The sequence below is a fragment of the Microtus ochrogaster genome, linkage group LG2 (genome assembly GCF_000317375.1).
Source record: "Microtus ochrogaster isolate Prairie Vole_2 linkage group LG2, MicOch1.0, whole genome shotgun sequence".
Lineage (NCBI taxonomy): Eukaryota > Metazoa > Chordata > Mammalia > Rodentia > Cricetidae > Microtus > Microtus ochrogaster.
This window is the reverse complement of record NC_022028.1, coordinates 42086737-42110696: the sequence shown is the minus strand read 5'-3', so window position 1 is coordinate 42110696 and position 23960 is coordinate 42086737. Positions and strand designations below refer to the sequence as shown.

General features: G+C 44.2%; 1 long non-coding RNA gene across 3 annotated transcripts in view; it reads right to left on the bottom strand.

The window, feature by feature from the left end:
* The window catches only part of LOC113457576, a 124213-nt gene extending 101194 nt beyond the window's left edge, over positions 1-23019 (bottom strand). For all 3 annotated transcript variants that reach the window (XR_003378118.1, XR_003378117.1, XR_003378119.1), the window contains exons 1-3: positions 22782-23019; positions 21634-21772; positions 4478-4634 (exon numbers count right to left, since the gene is read on the bottom strand). This is a non-coding gene — a long non-coding RNA (uncharacterized LOC113457576). The remainder of the gene's footprint in view (positions 1-4477; positions 4635-21633; positions 21773-22781) is intronic.
* Between the last annotated feature and the right edge of the window lie 941 nt (positions 23020-23960).

Below are 23960 nucleotides of genomic sequence, written 5' to 3'. Positions count from 1 at the left end.
CTCTCTCTCTCTCTCTCTCTCTCTCTCTCTCTCTCTCTCTCTCTACGTGTGTGTGTGTATATGTGTGCATGTGTGTAATAGAGTGAATTTTTGGTGGCATATTTTATATAGTCCTCTTAATATTGCCTCTTTTTCATTCCAAGGAAAACTCTTCACACATATAAATTGAATTTTTTGCAGAATGCAACTTTAATGCACTGTACTTGAACTGGTCTTTTGTAATTGGGTGTTGCTTATTTATAATACTCTAATAATTGTGATCTACCACTGAAGGTTTAATATATTTGTGGAAAATTCTGCATTTCCACAGTTAAATGAAAGCCCTAGCTTACTTCTTCCCAAGAGTTAGCTGCCGAGCAAGAGCACAAGTCAAGGCAATGTTTGGGAAAGTCTTTCTGGTTAGAATGGGGATGACCAATTCTTTCCAAAACTTCTTTCACATTTGAGGCTAGGGGAGGAGAGTCTGAGTCCCAGTGTTTCCGTTAGGGAATGGAGAAGGAACGCAGGGGTAGGGTTGGCCCACAGCTCCAAATCTGGTACACTGTGATGACCCACGGGAACGGTCTCAGCTGGATATAGGACTCTATTATCAGTCATGTTTCTCCTAGCCATGGTTGAGCCATGTCACACGGGAGAGGACCCATGGGAATCACATGGGACTTTGAAGTGCTCGTGGTTTAATATAAAAATACTTTGGAGAAAGAAATGAGGATGTCAACCTTTGACCAGGTCTGACATCTTTCAATTGCTAAGTTTGGTTTGGACAAAGTAAAAGTAAGCTTTGGGTAGAGGGGAGAATAGCATTTTACAGTGAATATATATTGTGACTAAATGAACAAACACATGATTCTGATTCGCCGACTCGCTGACCCAACTATGTGCCGGTCAGTTCAAGTCAACTGACGGTTCAGTCCAACAAGACAGTGGTCACTGGAAAAACAGGTACCAGGTAGGTGCTGAGGCCACTCATGCTTCTTCTCAGCTTGGCTGCAAGTCTGGGTGTTTCCTCAGCATCCACCCTACCCTGATAACAGATTTACTGGACTGTGAGAGTCAAGAAATGCTATAAAGATCAACCTGGGTCGATGCAAAAAGCACATTAAGACACAGCATATCCAAACCCATGAAAGCAACACAAAGGGGAAAGTATTTAAAATGTCCATATAAAAGGTGCTCTCCTTCAAAACAAAATTGACAGTTGACTTTTCAAGATAAAAGCCAAATTCTGGAATTCAAAAGGATGATTAACATCTTTAAGACAATAAAGGAGATGACTACAGGAACACAGGAAGAAGAGATGACCCAGTAGCTAAAGTACTTGACAAACAAGAGTCCAGGCATTGGAAACCCAGCACTCATACAAAAGTTGAGCGGGACAGTGTGTCTCTGTACTGTCGCCCGGTGCCGTGGTGACAGAGTCAGGTACCCCATCTAAGACCATTAACCATCCAGTCTAGCCAAACTGGTGAGCTCCAGGTTCAATCAGAGACTTGATCTCAAAAGCTGCGATGGAGAGCAATTTAAAGACATCAGACACATACGTCTGGCCTCCGCACGTTTGTACACACATGTATACACACACCTGTGAACACACACATGCACACACACGGTCACTACACCACACAAGAAACAGCCAGAGATTTCTTTATACTTCCATATTTAGTGGAGATGCCCCCATGAAGCTACATAACGGGTGGACTAGACAAACAAAGACGGGAGAGCTCCCTTGCCAAAGCTCTCGGCCAAAAGCAAGCCTAAATAAATAATACTTTGTGAAGAAAAGGACACCTCCGGGAAATGATCTCAGATGGGAACAGAATAATGCAGAGAAAAGGAAATCACTGCCAGTGGGAGTAGTGTGGGAATCCCACTAAGCGTTGCTTAGCAAGAAGAAAAACGACAAGCGCTTGTGCTGTTGAAAGGCATGGAGGAAGCGAAGAAACCTGTGAGAATAAGAAGGAAGGCGGCACTGTGTGACTGCACTGTCCGAGAAGCAGCGAAAGAGCAGGTGCATCTCAGCACATCCGAGATAAACACACATCCCCACTGCAGGAAAAAGCATGGAAACAACTTAGAGTACGTGGCTGGCATGGGCTTCGACTCAGCTGGAAGACTGGTGCTTGCCTGGCAGCCCCTGAGTGCTGAGCCTGGGCTCGAGTCCCCAGCGCGGCATTAAATGGATGTGATGCCTGCAGTCCCAGCACGGGAGACAGACATAGGATGGTCAGGAGTTCATGGTCATCCCAGTGATACCGCAGTTCTGAGGTCAGCCTGTTGTATACGAGATCTCGTCTCAGAAAGCAGATAAAAATAAGCCGAAGGAAACCGATTCAGAATAATTAAAAGAAGGCAAAAACACATTGGAGATAACCACCAGCGGTTATATCTGACCCGAAATATTTCGTCATGGGCACTAAGCAAACATGGATCCAATAGTCCAATTAAAATGATAAATTATTTCTGTGTATACAGGAAAAAAATCAGAATCCTGTGATAAGCGCTTTACGGGGTATAAATATTGCAAAACCCAGACAGCCAGAAAAATTATGGAAAAATGTACATAATGCAGCTACTACCCAAAGATAAGTGATCTAACTATTCTAAAATTGAAGGTCAGTAAGCCTAGCACAAATAAGGAGGTATTTCATAACAAGGTAACATCCTATATAAAGCACATCCTAATGCACATACACAAAAGAAAAAAAAAAACCAAAGCATCGCGTTATTTCTACCAATTGCTTCTGAATGATAAAGAGAACAAGGTTTAAAAATGAACCCAAACAGAGAGAATTTGAGAAACATACTAAGCAAATTAGAGGGACTGCCTTACATAGACCCACCCATCACTAAACAAAAGCATTCTTTTCAACCAGGATACTTGCCAAATGCGATGGACAATTGTGTCCATTTGATGCAATCTAGAATTACCATGGCAACGAACCTCTGGGAAATGAAAACCCCCATCTGTGACAAAGTTCCTGAACTGAAATAACAGAGGTAGGAAGAACCCCCTTAAATATGGGTGGCGCCATTTCATGGGCCGGTGTCCTGAGCTTGGTGAAAAGGAGAGGGGAGCCAGGGAAGCAGGGCCAGGGTGGGAAAGCAGACTGAGCATGAGGATTCACCTGTGTGACTCCCCACGGCAGATGCTATGTGACTGTTCCTGCTGCCCTGACCTCCAGCCAGGATGGACTGCCTTCCCTCAACTGTGAGCTGGAACACACCCTTCCTCCCCAAAGCTGCTTTAGTCCGGCATTTTGCCACAGTGAAGAGATAAACCAACACACCAGACTTCCCAGTGCTGGACTATGACGAGCTGTCATCTGTCCGGCCAGTCAGCTCCCAAATAACAACACAGAGACTTATTATTAATTATGAAAGCTCAACCTTAGCTTAGCCTTGTTCCTAACTAGCTCTTATAACCTAAATGAACCCGTTTCTATTCTTCTATGCTGTCACGTACCACCTATACTGCTTCTTCTGTGTCTCCTGTGTGCCTAGATTCTCCTCCTCTTCCTTTTTCTACCCGAAAGTTCTGACTATACCTCCTGCCTAACTATTGGCTAGTCAGCTTTATATTGTGCCAATCATAGCAAATACATCTTTATACAGTGTACAAATATCCCACAGCATTGAGCTATAATGTTTTAACAGATTTCAAAAAAGGTTAAATGTTTGTTTCTCTGATAAAAGTGAAATTAAGCTTGAAATAAAACATAACAATATAGCTGAACAATAACCAAATTTAGGAAGTTAGGAAATAAATTTCAAATTAAGGAAATTGGGAAGTAAATGTCAAATTTCCCATGTTTGGAAGAAAAAAATTTACAGTATAAAATAGACAAATACTTAAGATAGAATAACAATAGCATATGATAGATGAAAATTTGTATATATAGCTTAAAAAAAGAAAATATGTTTTTCTAATGGTTATCTTAGAAAAAAATGTCAAGGTGAAAAGAAAAACATATAAACCAGTTTTAAAGAGAAGACGACAGAAGGAAGGAGAGCAGTTCCTATCAAATATATGATACAAAAATTCAACAAAACAATTTTTGGAAAATTAACATAATCCCCTACCAATATCAGGAGAAAACATAAATTATCAATATCAATAATAAAAGGGGTACCAATACAGACACTACAGACATTCAAACATGAAAGAATACTAATGCTGATTTTTGGGACGTAACTCTCAGAATATGGATCAAATACGTGTTTCTTAAAAGCTCTTGGATCAAAAAAAAAAATCTAAACATTCCTATAACAGGAATAAAAGAACCTCGTGAAACCCAATAGTTTCACAGGCAAACCCACCAAACCCTAAGACTCAACATCGTTTGTATACAAATCCTCCTACTAAGTCCTAGTACTTGGTCAAATTCTTCTACCGAGTCCTAGTACCTGGTCACAGGCTAAGACTGGAAGGAAGAGTTTGACAAGTTTCTTACCTCCCCCAAGTGAATGGGTGACAAACCTGTAAATGTGATCTCAGGATGTCCTGTGTGGTACGGCTACAGAGGCATAGGGGCCTGGTCTTGCTGCATGGAGTTCATTTGTTCTGGCGGAAACCGGGTATCTTTGTAGGGCACGCACGTTTCATGTACCGCACCTCAGGCGGTAGGCGGGAGAATCTTTGAGGGAGAGAAAAAAGGTTAGAACTGGGTGGTTGGGGAGGAGAAAGTACCATCGAAAGGCTCGATTTGTGTGTGCGTAGCATGTTAACTAAGGTCAGGGAAGGCAGCCTGTTGTCTGATCTTGTACTCTTTGGGTTTTTTTTTGAGGGGTCCCCCACCCAGGTTCCAAATAAATCACACACAGAGGCTTATTCTTAGTTATGAATGCCCGGCCTTAGCTTGGCTTGTTTCTTGCCAGCTTTTCTTAAATTATCCCAACTGTTTTGGCCTTTGGGTTTTTATCTTTCTCTATTTCTGTATACCTTTCTTGACTTCTTTTTCCGTGGCTTGCTGTCTAGCTGGGTGACTGGCCCTGATGTCCTCCTCCGCCTGTTCTCTCGTTGCTCCTTTTTCTCTCTCCTCCCAGAATTCTCCATCTATTTATCCTCTCTGCCTGCCAGCCCCGCCTATCCTTGCTCCTGCCTCGCTATTGGCCGTTCATCTCTTTATTAGGACCATCAGGTGTTTTAGACAGGCACAGTGACACAGCTTCACGGAGTTACACAAATGCAGCGTAAACAAAAGTCACACACCTGAAAAATAATCTTCCCCAACAGCAGCCTGGTATAACACATGTAACGGGTCAGCCAGAACCGCCTCTCAGCCTTTCCCGTGGACCAGCTGTTGTCCTACAGTTAACATTGCCTTTGTACTCTCTGCCCGTTTGAGCCAAGGTGAGCAGTATTAGCATACCACTAGCTGGAGGCAGCAGTCCAGGGGGGCAGTAGGAGGAAGAGCAAGGAATCAGGGTGGATGGAGCAGAAATAGGGTGAGGACATAGCTTTGCCCCATTTCCTTGCTTGCTGCCCAGCTGCCCCAGCAGTGCCACCTGGACTCCACACCTGTCTCACTCCTGTCAGGCCTAGTTCCTGCCATGGGCTCTACGTATTTGGATGCATTTTTTTTGTTGTTTGTTTTGTTTTGTTTTTATTTTCTTTTTTTTTAATGATCAATGCCCTGAAAACTGAAGTTCAATCTTCTCGGGCCAGGGCTAAAATTGAAATGTTATCACATGAGCTGTTGGGATGACAACAGTTAAGAAAACAGAAAGTGGTAGTCTGTAATTATGATATTATATTGTGGATACAAACTTCCAAACAGGTGGAACAAAATCTCAGAAAACAGCAAGGTCTCCAAGGCCATCTTATTCATTGCGACTGCCTGTCTTAGGTCCTTAGGCTCTTGTTGGGATAGAACACTCTCTGGCAAAAGGAATTTAAGGGAGAAAACATTTATTCAGGTTCACAGTTCAGAATATACTCCATTGTGATGGGCAAGTCACACTGGCAGGAGCTTGAAGCAACTGTCATATTGCATCTGCGTAAAGCCAAAAGTGACAGATACAAGCTGCTCAATCTACTGTCTCCATTTTACATAGAACAGGACTTCCCACCTCCCCACCTCTCTACCTCCTGACCTCCCCACCTTCCTACCCCCACCCAAAATGGCCTCACCCACATTTAAGATGGATCTGTCTACTTCAATCAATGTAACCAAGTTGATTCCCTGCCAGCACGTCCAGAGGCCCTTCCCCCAGGTGACTCTGGGCTCTGTCACGCTGACAATGAACACCGAACTCCCTACCAGCCAGAGTACAGAGCACAGACAATTTCAAGCCAGAATTGGTTTGACAGATTTGCTAAAGGATTTTAGTTGCTCATTTTGAAAATCCTGGCTCTTATTAAAGAAATCCACTCAGAAAACTGGAGAAATCACTGAGGGAAGAAAACACTGGTTATTTGTGTCCCTGAGGTTGTACTGAAAGAAGATGAGCAGCTGGAGAGATGGCTCAGCAGTGAAGAACACTGACTGCCCTTCCAGAAGATCTGTTTGGTTCCCAGCACCCTCACTGGGAGGCTCACAGCTACAAGTAACTCCATTTCCAGGGCATCCAACATCCTCTTCTGGTCTCTGCAGATACTTCAACTCATATGGTACATGCACACATACACACACATGATGTGGGATTCTTCTCTGTATGCTGTGAATATGTTCTTAATAAAGAAGCTGCTGTGGCCTATGGCAGGACAGAATACAGCAAGGCAGGAAAACCAAACAGAGACAGAGGAGGAAAGAAGGTGGAGTCAGGTAGATGCCATGTAGCTGCCAAAGGAGAAAAATGCCAGAATCTTACCAGTAGGCCACAGCCTCATGATGATACACAGATTAATAGAAACGGGTTAATTTAAGATGTAAGAGCTAGTTAGGAATATGCATAAGCTATTGGTCAAACAGTGTTGTAATTAATATAGTTTCTGTGTGATTATTTGGGTCTGGGCAGCCAGGAAACAGAAAAGCAGTCTCCATTTACACACACACACACACACACACACACACACACAGAGAGAGAGAGAGAGAGAAAGAGAGAGAGAGAGAGACAGAGAGAGAGAGAGAGAGAGAGAGAGAGAGAGAGAGAGAGAGAATAAAAACAAAAAAAGAGAGAGATAAACTAGCTAATTAGTGCAGTCAGAGGGCCAGCCATGCTGGAAGAAGGCAATAGTTTGTCAATTCACTTATCTCGTTGACACTTTTCTACCAAAAGTCTGGATAGGTTCAATAGTTATTCAACATTGACTAGGTTTAAATAAATAGTTTTAAAGTCCCAGAAGTAAGACAAGGATGGCCAAAGACCTTGGATACTCCTAAGTGTTCCCCCTGGTCAGCTGTCCTCAGCCAGCCTTCTCTTGTATTTCTGTCTAGTGTTCATACGGAAGACAATTCCTCTCGTCCAGTGTCAAGGCTGAGTCTCTTGAGCAGCTGCTTGGCTTCTAAACTAACGTCTCTTCAAATTCCTTCTGCTTAAAATGTTCTTTCTCTCCAAGAGGAAACTGAGCCAGTCAGAAATGTCAGAAGTGTGGGTCTCTTTGCAGCCGGTTGGCACGAAGCCCCAGGTTGAAGAAGCTGGTTCACCACCTGCAAACATTTTACTGACCTGAGGAAAACCTGGTCCAGAAAGCCCATTTGCTTTTCCATAGGAAGGAGCTCTGTGGTAAAGGATTTCAGGCTGTCACTGTGAAAATTCCACTTCTTACTGAGCAGGCAAACATTCATCCAAAACCTATTATATTTCAGGTCTGATGTGATTTGTGGGATGTTTAGAGAAATGATTTTCAGCCTGAATAGCAAGATCTTACAAGGCTAATTCTTACCTTTGAATCTTAGGACAAGGGAGAAAAAACAAAACAGAGAAAATCTTATAACAAAGAACTCTGCTTGAGTTTGCTGTGCTTAGTCCAATATATCCTTAACACTTTTTTTTTTTTTCTGATCACAGAATCTCTTATTCTGGAATATTAACTGTATTACAAGGGTCAGCAGAATCTGTCTGCTGGGACCACCCACATTCCTTGACTAGCGGAACCTCTCAACTGTCCTCAAAGCCAGCATCTTGGCATCTCGGTAACCCACTACTGCTGCACATCTCTTTGTCTGACCAAAGGTGGGAAAGATTCTCTACTCCTGTTGATATGTGTATTTAGTTTGGGCTTATCTGGATAATTCAAGATAACCTCCATTGTTTGAAGTCTGCACTCATGGTTACATTTGGAAAGTCCTGTTGTCAAGCAGTCGCTCTGAGCTAGTGTAGCTTGTCTGCCTATCCTGGTCTGTGATGGCTCCTATAAGGCAGAGGACTCACACCCTACAATTCTTAGAAGCAAGGTTCTGCCTTCTCTAGATGCATTGATTCCTAGGCCAGCACTGCTACATGTGGGCTGTAGCTTTTCACTGCCTCTGCAGCTCCTGGTCAAGCCACTGATTGAGTGAGGACTGGCTGCTTTCAGTGCTTCATGTGTCGCCATTGCAGATAGGTTATTTAAACCTTTTCCACAGTGATAAAAAAAAAAGCAGTCTTCCTCTTTGCTATTTATCTGAAGATACCTGTTTAACATAAAGGGATAGACTTCCTAGAGACCCCACCAAACCTTGTTTCTGCCAGCTATCACCTTCCTTTTCTTCACACTTGATTTTAAGGTAAGTGCACTTGAAGGTATGTGCCATCATTCCAAAGCAAGTTCTAAGTCTTATTCTTTATACTCACAGGTTAGAGTAGCTACCGCCCCCCATCAAAGAATCTCTTCTGTCCAAAATATAGAAACCATCACAGAAAACCATAACAGGACGCAATGCAGAGGCTGACAGATTGTGGGACACCTGGCCCCAGTGGATACATCTACATCACAGTTCCTGCACCTAAGGCACCGGGAACATTGCCCAAGAGGAGGCAGAAAGATTTTAAGAGCCAGAGCACCAGGAACTATGCCTACGCCATGAGACACCCTCTCTTGGGAATACATCAACAGCATTGGGACAATAACATCAGGAGACATGTTAACTCGGAAGGAGGGAATTTTTATGGGATCATACCCCTAGACAAGGAACTACCGGCAACTAGTGACTTCTGGGAGAAGGAGATTAGCCTCTCCAGGATGACACCCTTTGTTGGTTATCCAGCACAAAGTGGCCATCTCTGAAACCATAGATACATGAACAACAAAAATGGACTCATCAGGCTGTATTTATATATTTCTCTGTTTAGATGTAACAGTAATAATCTAAGAAAAGGGGGCTATCAATTTGAGAGGAGGGCAGGGAAGGAGCTGGAGGGAGGAAAAGGAAGGAGAAAAGTGATATAATTCTATTAAAACCAAAGTTTATTTTTAAAAAAGCTATTCCAGAGTCCACATCTCTTCCCTCCAGCTGCCCTAACTGTATAACGTACATAGGTGAAATAGGTCCCAACTCAATTATTTAGTCACCTTGGTTTGTGTTTTATGGATAAATCATTGAGAAGACTCAGCATTTCCCAGGACTTCTCTGTCCTCTTCTAAAGATATTCCTGTGTTTCAGCCAACCTCCCGAGCAACCCCTCCCATTAAAATAAGTGTTTTTTAAAATGAAATATAACCCGCAGTTTGAGAATAAATATTCATTCTCCATAATTTCATGAATAAGAAAATTGATGCCTTCTTGAGGTATGCGTGACTTATGCAACATTGCTAGCTACTTAGCCCCGAATCCAGGATTTGATGGATCGAGTTTCAAATTTAATTTCATCTCAGTATTTTCAATTACTCCTTTGTTAAAAATGTAAAAGCCAAACAACTTTGGAATGTCAGTCTCTTGGGTGTTTTTTCTTTTTTTCCTTTTCAGCTTAGTCCTGAATTTCTATTTTTTGCCAGGAAAGTGCCACTTGAGGATTGAGTCTTGATGCACGGTCTCTGTGCCCCACGCCATTCTTTTTGGCAAGCCAAGAACAGCCTCTTGTTTTCCTTACAAGGCTCTCTCTCCTCCCACTTCCTCTCCACCTGTAGCTCTCTTTCCCGGCACAGCAGCTACCACCCACAGGCCACCAGCTTTCTACTGTGTGGAATCCTCACTAAGGGCACCCAGGAGCAGGCACATGGCCATGGTTTTCCTTGGGCTTCAACATCACCCCCTAAAATGATTCACTCATTTTTCTCTCCCTCACACTATTTTTTTCTTCTCTTCCTACACTCTGTCCATACCACAGTTTTCTGTCTGCACGGGCAGGGAGTTAGAGACCCATAGAGATGGCTAAATCAAGCATTTATTTCCGTGGCATCTTCACCCTCAGAGACTGAAGACTTGCAACAGGTTGAGCTCTGACATCTTCATTCCATGGCTGATGGGAAAGTGGAGTTGGGGCAGGAGGGGAATATGACACCCTGGAGAAGGTGGTATATTATTGGTTATTATGAACTAGCAGACTAGACACGACCCACTGTTTCTCTTTATCATTTAGGTCCTGAGGAAAACATACTTTGGGAACATCAACAGGTATACTCAACTTATCAATAAGTTAGTTCAGTTGTCTAGCAAGCACACATTGAACAGAGTGGTCTCAGGTCACATATGAGAATAGCTTAACCTGTAGGCAGGTTCTGCTCCTTCGGAACACATGACACGTGAGTCAACAGCATTGGTAGTCGCGGCGTTCTCATGGTGACAGCGTTGGTAGCTGCAGCATTCTCAGGGTGGAGCCTGCTTGTCACCCTTCCTCACCATCTCCTTTGTGAAGCTGGGCAGGCAAGAATGACATTCGGTGTTATTTCAGATTTAAGTAATGAGAAATGTCTTAGCACATTTCAGTGCCGATGGCAAAGATCCCATGGCAAGTGGGATATCTGAGGGGGAGAAGAGAGGATAATTTCTAAAGCAAGAGCATTTCTTTGTGTAGTACAGTGAGGGGGTGGCGTGTGTGTGTGTGTGGGGGGGGGGAATCTTGGAAAGAAGACCGTGCGTGTAGTTTTATGAATGGGGTGTGAGGAAGTAGTTGGTTCCCTCAGAGGGCGCTATCTTCTCTGTGAAGAAGCCATATATGTTGACTGTGGACATGCAATAGCAGCTATCTGTTTTCTTAGTTTCCACAAGGATGCCCAACAACCTTGGCTGGGTGGTTATATTTTCTGGGAGAAGCCATGATATAATGAAAGGGAATTAGAACAGGGGTAGAGGAGACTGACGGCTTGCTGAAGCAGTCAGATGGGCACAGGAAGTAGGACAAGGAAGGAAGGAAGCACTCAGAAGGATCTTTGATATCACGAGTCAGCGGGAGGTGGAGACATAAGAGGTTCATTCGGAGAATCCCAAGAGCTTCAGTAGCGATACCTGAATGAGCCACCCAGGAGGATCAAAGTTGTGAGGTGTCTTGATTTCGATGGTAGAACATGTTCTGAGTGACAAGAAGTTCCCGAAGGGCAATGAAACACATGTCCGACACTTGGCAGGGCTGAGGCATTAGAGAGGAAGAGTTCCGGGGTGTTGATGGCTAGGATGTAGAGAATTAATACAAATGGTGAAGTCACCCAGGGAATGCAGGCCAAGACTTGGTAGGCAGTGGTAACAAAGGAGAGTCAAGAGATAGAATCAGAAGCCTGAGCAGAGCTGAGGCCTTTACAGGACCGTCAGAAATTGAGGTGTTGAAAGGCAAAACATTGCTTCTGCTTTCAGACTCAGGGGCGGTACCTTCAAGAGAGCCATCTATTTCCAAAATGGAGACAGTCATACCTACGCTCTACAGTAATTGTGACCCAGGGAGCTAGTGTGCATGGACAAGCCTGCCATGCATTAAAAAAAAAAAAAAAAAGATTTTGTCTATTTGCAAACAATATAATCTACCATGGAGCAGACACCGCTAACTGAGTTTTGTGTATCGCCTCTTTGTTTCCCCACTGTGAGCCGTGAGCTGAACCCAGGGTTTTGTGTACATACACTAAGTAAGCACTCTACCACAGATAAATGCCAGTCCTGAATTAGCAAATCTGATAAGGCGGGTTCTGTTACTTTCCATCTGTATTTGTAGATGAAGAAATTGAGCGGTAGAAGGTCAGTACCTCCCATGGGTCCTCCAGCTCAGAAGTGGCAGATGTGGGCACCCTGAAGGTAGAGCCCTCGTAGTTCAGCCTCACTGTGAGTGTGGGAAATGGGTTTGTATGACTTGAGTTTGAAACTGTTCTAGATAAGCACTGTGAATGGATACAAGGTAGGATTTTTTTTTTTTGAAAAAAAAAATATCATTTGAACTGAGTCTAAATGAAGTCAGGATTTAAGTCAAGCAATTTGGGGTACAAAGATCCATACATGTGTAGCGTTCATGCTGTTTCTGGTGCGATCACTTCACCACCAGCTCACTTGTAGGACCAGGAATGTAGGAGACCCGTCAATAACTCTGAGGAGCCTGGGGTCTCAAGTCAAGTCTCTGGGGTTAGTTTGAGCTGTCTGATACCGATGGATGGCTGTGAGATAACATTGGAAGCCAGGGCGTGATACAAATGGATCTGGAGTCAATGCATCTTATGGTGCGAGTAAGTGGAAATGGAAAACAAATATGTTGGAAAATGTGGAAAGGTAGGAAAACTTGTGGGGCAGGCCAGGTACCGTATCCCCTGAATCTATTTGATGGGGATCAGAAAACGGAGTGGGGGGCGGGGGAGTGGAGAGGCTGTTTATGACCTTCTTGCCGCAGCATGGGTTCCTGCACTTAGCCCAATCTCCAATCTATTGAAGGCATCCGGTGCTAATCTATAGCCCAGAATTTCCAAGAACTCTGAGCTCTTCTTCTCTAATAGGGAAAGAAGAACAGCAGTGATGGCCAAGTCTTAAAGACCTCTCTCCGGTCATGAACGATTCATTTAGACCTCTGAACTCTCCTTTAAATAAACACTGACATTCAGAGTTTAATTTGCTCTGTCTGTCTGATAGCTCAACAGTCTTCCAGAGTTCTGCTGTCTGGACACTGCCTTTGTTCACAACCACAGGCACCGAGTTTAGGTGGGAAGAGCCACAGGGATTCAGGCTCCAACAATGAGCTCCCTGGGGATAGTGCTGGGAGAGGTGATCTTCATGAGGAGGGATTAACTGAATAAGGATTCATGTTTTCTGCATCCTTTTGTTTTTTTTCAGAAGAAAGAACTTGCATTTGTCCCAACTCTTTAGGGCCCTAGAGTATTTTTCCTTACCAGGTTTCCTGGGGCAACCATGGCCTCAGGGATAAGCAATGGGGAAAGTTGCTTCTTTTCCAAGTGGCAGCCCCAAACGACTGTCCTGCATGTCCTCGGGTCCTCAGTAGTTCATCACTGGCATTCACAGCTTGTTTCAGAGAAGTGTTTCTGGAGGATTCACTGGGCAGCTCCATCTCCTTCCCTTTATTTTTGAAGCACTTGGTTTCCTGAATTATGGGCCAAGATTCGTCCCAGCAGGTATTGAGATGTTTGGTTTGATTTGACTCTGCAATGATCCCAGGAATGTTAACTGGAATTTTCCATGCAACCCACACAATACAAAGATGACTATGGCTCAAGCTAGTCCCAAAAGGCAGCTAAAAAATAAGACTGTGCCTATTGGAAGACTTAACGTTCCCACAGTTGACGCTGCCAGGTTTACTTTTTGAAGCCTTCCTGGAATGCTTTCCCCAGGCCGGCTTATTCTGATCAGGGTGCTGGCTCCTGGCTCTTTCAAATTTGGTTTGTCAGTTTTTCCATGTGAGATTGTAACATTTTTGGAGCACAAATGCCGGTTATGTTTGCTGATGGCATGTGATCTCCTGTCCCACACAACTTTGCCGAAATTTTCGGTGTGAATTCCTCCAAGTCCCATCTTCCCGAAGGATCTTGAACAGCTCTTTTCTGATCCAGGAACTCCCTGGACAAAAACCAGACCCTCTTTCTGGGATATGAGGAGTTTTATGGACGAGTAAGAGGTTCCTGGCATGTAACCTGGAACAAGGCTCAGTCTCCCATCCCGCCTCGGAAACGTTGACGTCGGCACTGCTCTCCAGATGTTCTTCTGTTGCTGTCCAGATTTATGATTAAGAACCAAAGCAGAGCCTGCTCTGTCAGCTAGTGATACAAACTTTTACAATCATTCACACTTGGTGGGAAATGGCTGGGAGATGAGATGGTTTGGCCCGTTGCAATCTAAGCCCCTCCTGGCTTCAACATCTCAGAAAATTTCCGAGAAAATGAAAATGCAGATGAGATGAAGATCCCACGGTCCTCTTCTTGCAACCAGTAGGTGGCAGACACGCATTAAGGTCTGAAATGGATACTGCATGGTGACACTAGTCCCGGCAGTTAGTGAGTTTTTTCAGGGTAGACACAGAGAAATAACTAGAAAATGTTACATTTAAACAATGGGCCCGTGAACTTTTAGACTAAGGTTCTTTGCTTTCATTAACCTTGGTGGGGATTCTATACAGAAGCAATCCATTTCCCTCTGAACGATACTTTGAGAGGTAAGGTATCCATCGAAGAAAACCACACCTTTTCCCCCTCATTTGTCCATTTATTGAGTGGCTATTTGTTGATTTTTCCATAGTATTCCAGGTGCTGGGTTCAATCCTCAGGCTACTGAGATTAAAAAAATAGGTAAATGAAGATGGTGCCCGGGCTCAGGGATGGCATCCTGAAGTGAAAGAACAGGATTTGAAGGTGTAGATGTTGTGTGTGGGAAAACCTACCAGAGAGCACAGGTTAAACCATGTAGCTCCCATCCTGGTTGTCAGAGTAGTAGGTAAGGCTAACTGGTGAAGTACTGGATGCCTGAGAATGTATGAGGACTTTCTTAGAAAAACTGAAATTAATTAGGAGAGAAATTGGTTCAACTCATCTAATAGTAACAATGAGAACAGAAAGGTTTAACTAGGAAGTTATTAGTGGATAGAAAGGGAGGTGGCTTCTCTTATCTACCAAGAAATTCACAGCCAACTCCTGTAAGAAAATAAATTAATAAGAGAAACAAAATAAAGTCATTTACAGCACAGTGGGTTTTAGACAGGAAAACCCAAGTACCCAGTGAAAATGATTTCCTTGCTTTGCGTCCATGAAGGACAACCACGTGGAAACGTGGGACAGAGGGGTGGATATGACAGAGACAGTCAAGTGCCCTGTGGCTTATTCTCTGGGAGAGGCAGTCTAGTTTCTATCATTTGTGGAAGAAGAATTCTGGTGTCTCTGACTCATCCAGTCAACATTAACTGCAAACTTGACACAGCTTAAAAAAGGAAAAAAAAAAAAAAACCAAAAGTATCTCAGTTGAGTAATTGTTGTTATCAGGTTGATCTGGGAACATTGCGGTGGTAGATCGTCTTGACGGTTTGAGTTGATGAAGCAGGTTCCAGTTGGCTATGGGTGGTGATGGCACTGTTCCTAGTAACCTCTCAGGCCTGCGCCATTTTGTTCGTTCTTCTTCACACCGACACACTCAGATCCTGACTTTCGGGGCAGGAGTTTGTAAAGCGGCTCACCAAGGACCACCGGGACCACCAAGGAGTGAGGCTATATGCTCTAGACCGTCCCTCATTCTCCTACCAGCCCCTCCCTCATCATGGCTCCACTTCAGCTCAGCATTTGGCGGTCTCTGAAAACCTCAGCTCTTCAATAACATGGCCGCTTAGCAAATGACACTGGAAATTAGCTCCCAGAGTGTTTCTGCATAGTAGAGAGAACAAATAACCCTCCGGTATGGATTTTTTCTGACTATAAAACCGAGACAGGTATTAGATCTTCGGGAGTTACAGGCTGAAGTCAAGCACTCCTTTAATTTAAAAATGCAAACTTGGCTCTGTGAGGGCTTTATATCTTGGAGTGCCCACCAGGTTGAAGTCAGACAAATTTATCCTTGTGAACACGACTCCTCCAGGCACTGGTCCCCCACCTCATTTCTTCCACCCACCTAGAAGAACAAGTTCTGTGCACACAGACATTAGCTGTGCAGGCAAAATCCAAACCAGTGGCTCTCACTGACTGCCTTGATGTGGCGTTCAGAGCATTTTCATAATTCAGTTCCGTGTATGAGAAACCATAGTTGATTCAGGCCCCCCCCCCGGAACTTACCACTCCATGGGTAGGAACAAGCGAGTGCCACCCAGGTCCCCCCCTCTAACCATAAATGATAAAAATTAATAAAGAGAAATCCAGAATTGTGTTTTCAGGGCTGGATTACAGTTTAACCGAATACGGCGGGCAACCATTCATTTTTCCCCATCTCTTCGCCTGATCTAACCGTACATCTAACTGTAGGTTATTATAAAAATAATGAGGATCTATGGGGAAATATAAGCTCAGAGTCCTAGATAGTTTTATTAGTGTTCATAAATATTTATGTTCCAGATATAATCATATTATTAAAGTCCTGTATACTCTCACACATAAAATTCACGAGACTGTCCATTTTTATCCACATTGGCATGTCCCCACCCTTGGCAGTAAGACAAATTAGAACTGATAAAAATAAGAACCTGTCAGTAGGTTGGGCACTTGCGTCAAATAGACTCTGTCTTAAGCAGAACTGTAATGGTTAGGATCAGCCTGACTCACTGGTGGGTCACAATGCCCCCATCTCTTCCACTCTTCACTTTCTGCCTTCAAGTGGCCATTGACAGAGAAAAATGGATGGTGTCTCAGTTAAGAAATTAGTTTTGGGGGAGGGTCACTTTAATGGAGGATGGGAAAGGGAGAGCAATTCTGAGAGACAGGGATGAAGGAGGGATAAAGAACACTAAGGATGATTAGGAAAATCTTATGGACATATATTGTTCTATTTTCACTCAAAAATACATACAAAATATATGTGTAAGTATCTTTGTATGCATATATAAGTGATTTAAATGAAGTTCTGCTACTTGAGTGCTAATGATCTCTCCAAGGGCTTCAGACTATCTAATAAAAATCCCAAGTGTCATTTGTGGGAATCCTCTCAGACTGCTGATGATGGGAGACCCAAGACACTCCCAAAACAATATAGATAACTTCTATTGCTCTTGGTCATACCCCTGACCTTTAAGGTAAGGTCCATTGCATACTTCAGACACAAGGCTTAGAAGAACTGACCGGGAACTGACCTGGAAGCCGTCCCTCTGAGGACGATCTCTCAGAGAATCCACAAGCGCCGTGCAAACTGACAAAGGATAAATGTGACCAACAGTCTTATCCAGCTGTGAGGCCTGTGAACTACAGCAATGACCAGCCCATCAGGATGTCCCCCAAGGGTAGAGCGGTGTCACTTATATTCTGTAGTTAACCAATCATCTAATTGGGGTCAAGGCCCATTTAATAGATGGGGATCCATGCCTGGTACTATAAACCTAGCCAACTACTAGCTCGTTGGTGAGATCATGGACCCGAGGAGAGAGCCTACTGCTGCTATGTTCCTAAGCTAGTATTTCTAACCACATCCTAAATATTTATCATCATAACCACAGATAAATGTACCCCTCAACCCTTACCAAAGAATCTATGTTTTGCAGCAGCAGGCAACCATCATAGAAAGTCACAATTCATCAAAAAAGCAAAAAAAAAAACAATGAGTGTGGGGTGCCCGTCCCTGGCTGATGTACAATACTGTCTCTATTGCTAAGATTCCAGAGATAGCATGAAGAAGGGGGGAGGGGAGTTTGTAAAAGCTAGCGGTCCAGACCATCTGTTTCTGGGAGATCATGCCTTCTCTCTATGACAGGGAAGCTACACACATGAACTGTAAATGATAGGATTGTCTGAACAAGTCCTGCACACCCACAGCACCCTTTCACATGCCAACACAGGTGTGTCCCCACCCTCGCTGAAGAGTCGCAGGCAGCTAACGACAGCTGAGAGACAAGGAACCAGTTTTCTCCATTCCTTCCTTCCTTCCTTCTCCCCACCCTCGCTGAAGAGTCGCAGGCAGCTAACGACAGCTGAGAGACAAGGAACCAGTTTTCTCCAAGGGTGAGCCCCTTGAGCGCGTGGTAAGCTGTAGGAACATACATATATGAGCAATAGTAAGTGGAGTCAGTAGGTTCCCCCCTCCCCCGCCCCGTGTGTGTTTGTAACAGAAATAAAAAGCAATTGAGAGTCAAGGGGAGAAACACAGGAGACACCGGAGTGAGGAAGAGATAATGTAAATTCATCACTCATACATGGAATTATCAGAAAAGAAACACCTGAAATAAAGAAGAGCTGAACCTTCTTGTGCCCGACACATAATCGCAGCCTCCACAAACCCAGGTAGAAATGGCCGCTCTCTCCCTTCGGTTAGTCCCTCAGGGGGCATCTCTCCCCTTTGATACTAATGGGAGTCAGCAGAAAGCTAATACACAAAGTCAATGCACCAAGAAGAGGACGCATTTTGAGGTTACAATATGGGCTTTGTAAATTCTAGGAAACATTTTTAGAAGGGGAGGGTAGAAGTCCTCCCGGCCTCTGTTGAAGGCTAGGGAACCTTAGCGCAATGTTGTGTCGATGGAAAATTTTTTTGAAATGGAGACACAAAGAGCCAACACTTTCCTAACAGAACAGTGACCACAAGACAGTGCATGTATCCAGGTGACCCTGGTGGATGAACCAGGACACATGTATAAATCAATGCTTTAAAGGTAGAATTTGGAAGAGGAATTTCCTGGGCTTTGTCCCACTAAGGCTGAGAGAATGGCACTGGGGCTGCCAGAAGTCGAAAAGTCATGTTTTAAGATGCCTCCCTCAGTTCCTAGGTAATTGAATCAAACCCAGAGAAGGCTGACTGTCCCTGGAGAATTATGACACCGTTCTGGCAGGGCAATGACTTGAACCCACTTCCAGTCACCAGTGAGGTCCAATTTCCTCTACGTGGCATATTAGAATGAGCAGAAGGAAGGGAATCAAAAAGTTAGCTGAGTGCGCCAGAATCCCTGAGCTTGCCGAAATAGATGCTTTCAGGAAAGTCAGTCCTCCTGAGAGCAGAAAAATGCTAGTCTAGCCTCTGATCTCTCAGGCAAAAGAGGAAGGCAACACCTGATGTTTGATGTGACGTCGCGGATAGAGTCTCTTTTCTTGGGTAGCTAGTAGACAGATCTGTTCCATTTGTCCCTTAACTTCAGACACACATAATTCCCAGCGGAGCCTCCTGCCTGTGCCTGGGCTGCTTCTTGAGGCTGAAATGAAAACTTGTTTCCATAGGAAAGATAGTTCCCCTTCTTTTATTGTTGAGAAGCTCATAAATACATATAAATATGGTTTGATTCCATCCATCCCCTCCCCTCTTTTTTCTCCCAACTTCATGTGAGCTGTCTGTTCGTTTTTAACCTACCGAGTCCATGCAGTACTGCCTGTCTGGGCATAGGTTTAGGACCATCTACTAGAACGTGGGGAGCCTCTCACGTTCTGAATGCCTGGAGAAAACTGACCCCCTTCTCCAACAGCCACTAATTGTCAATAGCGCCACAACTAATAGTGGCAGTTAATGCCATATCCTACCTCCATGCTGGGATTGTTTTTTTCTGGCAAGACCTGGTAAGAGTCTTGCACACACTATCGTAACAGTTGAGAGCATACATGTGCAACCGCCTCTTTCTGCATGGAAAACCCTTTGCTATACCCATCCTCCGCCGCTGGCTTTTCCCTTATCCTTTAAGGCCGGGTGGATTTTGCTCAGTAAGATCCTGCAGTCTAATCTGTTAAGCCTATCTAAGTCCCCATGCTATGGGGACCCCTGAGGTAGCAGCTCCAGAGCCACCCTTCCCTATCTTGCAATGTAACAGGAAGGGGAACCAGAGACAGAAACGACAAACAGTCTTGGTTTGTGACCTTCGCCTTCGGGTTTCCGGCTTCTCATTTGCAAGCACAGAGCAGTGAATTTCTACTGTAGAGTGTGTGGAAGTGCTAAACAAATATTTGATCAATGTCCAGTACTTTGTAAATTCAACATATTGTCATTAGCCCCCAGAGCCATACTGGGGCAGGATCAGAGGATTCCTAAGTATTGCTGGGATGAGGGGGGCAACTCTCTGCTCAATCTGGGCACAGAACCAACTGCCCTGTAGGCTTTCTAAGTGCATCCCCATCGAAGTGTTCCTCAGAGGGACAGGGGTTGGCACTGTCCTCTGTGTGACATGGAGATGGCTGCTTCTCAGTGTTGCTATCAAACCAGAAACACCTTAGCAACAAGCCAGAATTTCCTCAGCCTTAGGCAACCAAGAATTGTTTCTTTTGTTTGCTTGTTTGTTACGTCCTTCCTCTCTCCCTCTCTCCCTTCCTCCCTCCCTCTCTCTCTCTCTCTCTCTCTCTCTCTCTCTCGTTTTTTCCTTCCTTCCTTCCTTCCTTCCTTCCTTCCTTCCTTCCTTCCTTCCTTCTTTCCTTTCTTTTTCTATTTTGAGACAAACTCTCACCATATAGCCTGAATGGCCTGACTATGAAATGGCCTGAATTTCCTGTTTGTAAAGCAAGTTGGTCCCCAATTTATAGAGACATCCCATATGCTGGGATTAAACCCACGCAACCCTCCCTTCACCAGTATTGTTCCTACGGTATTTTCCAGAAGTTATTTGCCTAGTGTCCCCGAAATTTTCTGCAACCGCATCAACTATGCTGCTGATTCATTGAAACCTCATCTCGTTTCCTGATTATTTTTTTCTTGACCCTGCCAGGCTCATGGCCATTTTCTGCTATCTGAGCTGAGGTTCTTAGCCCGGGGCTCCAAATGCCTTTTCTGTTTTCACCTCACATAGCCTTTCCCTTTTGGACCTTTACCTAGAAATTCACATCTTTGCTTTCTCATGACATCCTGGCAGATAGTACAACCCATATGCTTCCCCTGGCGCGTGCCAGAGAAACCTTGTCTCGAAAAACACAAAACAAAACAAAACAAAAATTTAGCCAGGCAGTAGTGGCGCATGCCTTTATTCCCAACACGCTGGAGGCAGAGGCAGGAGGATCTCTGTGAGTTCGAGGTCAGCCTGGGCTATAAGAGCTAGTTCCAGGACAGGCTTCAAAGCTACAGAGAAACCCTGTCTCAAAAAAAAACAAAACAAAACAAAAATTTAGCCAGGCAGTAGTGGCGCATGCCTTTATTCCCAACACGCTGGAGGCAGAGGCAGGAGGATCTCTGTGAGTTCGAGGTCAGCCTGGGCTATAAGAGCTAGTTCCAGGACAGGCTTCAAAGCTACAGAGAAACCCAGTCTTGAAAAAGCAAACAAATGAACAAAAATATTAAAATTTTAGGTAATGGGGGCATTGTATACATCCACTAATGTAAGAAGAGCTGGCTGAGATCAGCTAGTGCCTCGAAAGCTGCTGTCTCAGTGGCTCCCTGGACACTGATTAAAAGCCTTCCTCTGTGAAAAGCAAGAATTGAACAGTTAATTGCATTTCATAATAAGGACTATAGAGGAATCAGACCTTCTTACACAGACAACTAGGGAGCACGGACTGTAGTATTAACTCCAGCTTCCCATTCTTCTGACGGAGGGCATGATGCATGAACAAGAATCTTATTATTGTTATGACTATTAGCTTTCTTTCCTTTACTTTTTAATGTTAAAAAAAAAAACTTCAGACCCTCAGAAACACTTTTAAAAACACACTAGAGGTGTTCATCATTACTTGTTTACGATCTCTGACAATTCTTCCTTTTGTGGTATTGATGAGGGTCATTGTGTTAGAAGTGCATCAGCATCTCCTTCCTTTGGCTGCCCATCCACCAGTGCTACCTGAAGTAAACACAGCGCAGGCCGTTTCTCGCGTCCGCCATCTTGACCTGGCTTTTTCTAAGCATCCCTGAACAGGCAATCATCTTTCCTGACAGGCAGTTCACATCCAAGTTGTTCCTCAAATATCTTTCACAGCTTTCTATAAGAGAAAAATAAAATAAAATGATCCGAGATTAAATCAAGGATTATTTATTACATTTTACTACCTGTCTGGTTATTTTAACTGAAAAAAAAATCCTGTTTCAAAAAATATAACTTCTGAGACTGGAGAGATGGCTCAGTGGCTGAGAGCTCTTGTTGCATTGTTGAGGACCTGGGTTAGGTTTCCAGGACCCTGCCATGAGTCACATCTGTCTGTAACTACAGTTCCAGGGCATCTGAAACCCTCTCTGACTTCTGACGACATTGTGTGCATGTCATACACATACATACAGGTAGGCAATATACACACACATAAAAAAAAAAAACAAAGAAAATGTATCTAAGACAACTTAAGAAAATAGTCTCAGATCTGAAAGTTGGCCAGATTCCACACGGGGCTTCTAGGTAAGCATTGTGGGAACTTCTACTTCACGTTGAAGGTGAAAGTCTGACTGACGTCATCAGGGATGGATTTCCTGTCAGAAACGATTTGCAAGTTAAGAGACTTGTCAATCATCCTGGATTTAAGATTTTATATGGAACGTGTGCAAGGATTATCTACGGAAACTGTTTTTCCCTATGACAGCGGTTCTCATTTGAGAATAATTTTAACTATGGGGGTGGGTCAGGGTGGTCACCCCTGGAGATATCTTCAGCTTCTCACATGGGAGAACTGCTCCTGTCACCATCTTTGCCGAGGTCAAACATGGTCTATACTATAATAGAGAGGACTGCTGTCCACCGAGAGACGAGCAGCCCAAAATGTTGAAGGTGCGGAGGTAGAATAATCATTCACAAGCACAGATGAGATCACTCTGTTTATATCTGGAATACTGTGGAGGGCTGGTAAGGGACCGTAAACATCAGAAGCACCATCATGTCACCTGCAATGGCCTGCAGCGTACACAAAGGTCAAGAGCAAAATATCGCCACCGGAATTACTAAAATACTGGATTAATAAAGATTTATAAAAACTCCGACGTTTTTCTGCTCAAGGGAATACCAACCTTGGCCTGTGCTCTTTCTTCACGACCTCCCTTTCGGGTATAGGTGAAGAGAAATAATCCTCCCCAAATGGTTTTACCCTCTTCTTGCCTTGCAAAGATTGTGTTTCCTTTATCTGGAGATGAGTAACAGCTTCCACGTCTGGTTTACTGGACTCTAACTCCATTCTCCATGAGCCGCCACCCCATGCTCGGAACTCTGCTTCTGCTGCCAGGCTGCCTCTGCCGCCGTCAGGGAGCAAGTGAGGTCACCCAGGCTGCGGTGGCAGAGACTACACCAGCCTTTTGACCTTGGCCTGGCTCCCTTCTTGCTTTCAGCTCCCTCTCCTGTGGTGTCATTGTGGGCCTTCCCTTAACAAATGCCTGCTTGTTCTTTCTCCAAGCTCACAGGGTGTCAGAGGCCCAGACTGAGCCCTGTTTGCATTCCTGGGGCTCCTGGCCTTGGGAATCCTGCAGCTGCAGGCTGAATGAGGCCATTTGACGCTAAAGCTGTGGCGTTAAGTGGAGCTGGATGGCACGGGGTCCTCTCAGTCAGCAGCGCAGTCAAATCTTCAAGCAGATTCATGCTCATGTTCTTTTTATGGGGGGAGGGGATGATTTGCTTGCGTGAGCTTCCACTCTCCGCTATTTTGTTAGCAGAGCAACAGGAATCTGGGTTCTGCTCCCACGGCACCAGGCTTCGCATTCTGTGCCCGGTAAATATTATTCAACCCACATGATAGATGTCAGAGTGCTGAAGCCAAGACTTATAGATTGGGCTGATACAGTTTAGAAAGGAAAAATCTGTTTCCTTTACCTCCTTCGCATGTCCTGCAGAGGCTCTGTGGATCAGACGCATGACAAATGAACAAGAAAGAAACAAACAAAGTTTACTAACACGAGCTTTGAGATACCCACAGGACTGCTAGTAATCCCTTTATCCTGCTAGAATGAACGTGGCATGCCATCTTAAGCACAGAACAGTTCATGAGTAAGGGCCAAGACCAAGAGGTGAACTCTCAGTTTCCTGGGACAGCAACTTAATCAAATGGCAAATGAATCAGGAAAGCAATGGGGGATGTTTTTTGTTTGTTTGTTTGTTTGTTTGTTTGGGCAGGTTTTTGTAAAGGTTGGTAGGCAAATCTCTGTAGGTCCAACTATATGTGAGCTGCAAGGACCCAAAGTTGTCTTTATTGACTAACT